General features: G+C 31.9%; 1 pseudogene; it reads left to right on the forward strand.

Moving 5' to 3' along the window:
- Window positions 1-271: 271 nt before the first annotated feature.
- LOC138312430 (uncharacterized) lies at window positions 272-1032 on the forward strand (annotated as a pseudogene).
- The last annotated feature ends 1779 nt before the right edge of the window (window positions 1033-2811 follow it).

Genomic DNA, 2811 nt, shown 5'->3' on the forward strand with positions numbered 1-2811 from the left:
TGGTTTTATCAAAGGGGACTGTAATGTGATATTTTTTCTTGATTAGTATCAATTTTTATCAATTACATAAGATTTGTCTAAAAATAGAAACATGTGCTGTACCATTATTGTTTTTAGTGGCAAAATTTGTCTAAAAATGGAACATATTCATCATATTTTTAAATTACTTTCATTTAGAAAATTTGTCTAAAAATAGAACATAAGTTACCATAATTATGTTTTAAGTTCCAAAATTTGTCTAAAAAACACCTTTTCATTATTTTAATTTCAGAAACCAACTTTTTAGATATGTTGGCCTTAGCTGCTGAAAACAGGAATAGCTGGAAGAAACTGTGGCAAAGCTTGGTACTGAATATGAGAGGTGGAGGCACGAAGAGGCCGAGCAATCAAATAAACAAACTTTGGGTGTGTTTTTATTTGAAGGACATTGAATTTAGTTATTATACTGGATTTCCATTAGAAGTTTTTAATATAATTTTCTCATTTCTGGCTCCTGTAGACATTCCTTTTGAATATTCAAAAACTGTCAGTAGTTTAAAGAACTTGAAACTCAAAGATCAATTTTTACTGGTTTTAGTTGAATTACGACAAAATTTTGACTTTAAAACATTTATCTAGACTTTTTGGTGTTTCACCTCAGGACTGCAGCACAGTATTTTACTAACTGGATCAACTTTATGTTTGATCGTTTCGGTGAAGTTTCAATATGGCCAAACAGGGATGTAATTATAAAGAACATGCCTCAAAAGTTTCTGGTCATAATTGATGACACAGAAGTGAAAATTCAACGACCCGGTTAATTAACAACACAGATGTCAGTTTTATTCAGATTACAAGTCAAGCACAACATTGAAAGGACTTGTGGGTACTGATCCCAGGGGATCCATAATAATTACCTCCATGTTGTTTTCTGGATCCATTTCTGATAACGATATTACTACTAAAAGTGGCTTTTTAAACCTTTTAGAGGACATGAAAGTAGCTGGAAGAATTCATGACAGAAAAGGTTGCAATACATCGTGTACACGTTGAAAGAGCAATTGCTCGTGTTAAGAAGTTTAAAATATTAGCTGGAAAAGTAGATCTCAGTTTATTTGCATCAATCAACCAAATATGGTTTGTTTGCTGTTTTTTAACAAATTTTTATGCATTTTTCTCATTCAGGACTGATGTTTAAAGTAATAATAGCGGAGTTGTACATCATGTAAATGTTAAAATCTTCATACCAGAAAGGATATGTGTGTATTTATATTAAATTATGTTTAATACTTTCAAAAAATTGGCTGTATATTTTAATACTGAGAAAAAATAGGCCTTTGTTTAAATATTCCACCTTTTGCTGCTGGGCAAATGAAAACAGTCAACATGTTAATGACCTTGCAATATATCAAGTACAATGTACATGTGGAAAGAGCAGTTGTTAAGAAGTTTAAAATATTTAATAGCTGGAAAAGTAGATCTCAGTTTATTTGCATCAATCAACCAAATGTGATTAGTATGCTGTTTTTTTTAACATATTTCATGCCTTTTCTCATTCATTACTGATGTTTGAATAAAGGTAATAATAGCTGAGTTTGTACATCATTAGAATGTTAAAAATTCCATATCATAGAGAATAATATATGTGTATTTATGTTAAATTGTGTTTAATAATTCTGAATCAATTACCTGTATTTAAGTAACATATGAATACTGTATTATAAATGTGTTATTGATATTCAGATTATGGATTGAAATCCTTAGTTGAAAGTTACTTGAAAGTTTGAAAAGAGTACTCTTGTTAAGAAAATTCAGGATGTTAGCTGATCTTATTTTATTTGCTTTAAAACATTTTTGCTTCAGATTTGATCAGTCAAATATATACAAATGTATATGCTCCTTTTACTTAAACAAGTGAAATTATGTCATTCCATCATTTGAGAGAGAGAGAAAAGGGGCCATGTTGTTTGAGTGGGAAAGGAACTTTGACATATTACCACTGGCACTCCACAAACCCGTGTTTGATTCCCATGTGGGACAGTTTCGGGTATTGAGTGTAGGTCTTTGATTTTTTTCTCCACTTCCTAAACCTGACATGCAATTGCAAGTAAAACCCGATAGGTAAGTCCTTAAATGACTAGAGTGTTAATAGAATGTTAAACAAAACAAAACACAAACACAATAAAAAAAAGATATAACAAACTTGAAACTTCATTCAAGAGAAAACAAAACTGTCAACAATTGATACGAGAGTTGACGAAGAAATAATAAAGTGAATTTTGCTGTTCCTCATAACTAAAATTAGGAACTTTTCCAACCATTTACATGATATGATAATCCTGAATATTGTGGGGAACCTGTACATGTGTTTATCCAATGGTTTTGGTGTTGATACAAGATAAGATATTGGACAAGACAAATAATCGCATTTTGTCCGTCGTCATGCGTCGTCCGTCGTATGTCCGTAAACAATTTACATTTTTGACTTCTTCTCAAAAACTGCTGAAGTAATTCCAATGAAATTTTACACAAACCTTCTAAGGCATAAGGCCAATTAAAATTGTGAATTATATGGTCCCCACACCCACGGGGGGGCTGTGGGAGGGGCACCAAAAGGGGTAAAATTGACTAAAACTTCAATAATCTTCTCCACCCACAGGTGTGGTGGAATCAAATACTCTTTATAGATAGAAAGGTCATAAGGCCCTTTACAAAAAAATGTGAATTATATGACCCTGTGGTCTCTCATTTCCCCCTGGGGAGGGGGTTAAGTTTACTATAGTTTATATAGGGAAAACACATTTTTGAGCATTATTTGGTTATTTGTAATAG

The sequence above is a fragment of the Argopecten irradians genome, unplaced genomic scaffold, assembly GCF_041381155.1.
Source record: "Argopecten irradians isolate NY unplaced genomic scaffold, Ai_NY scaffold_0317, whole genome shotgun sequence".
In the NCBI taxonomy this organism is placed as follows: domain Eukaryota; kingdom Metazoa; phylum Mollusca; class Bivalvia; order Pectinida; family Pectinidae; genus Argopecten; species Argopecten irradians.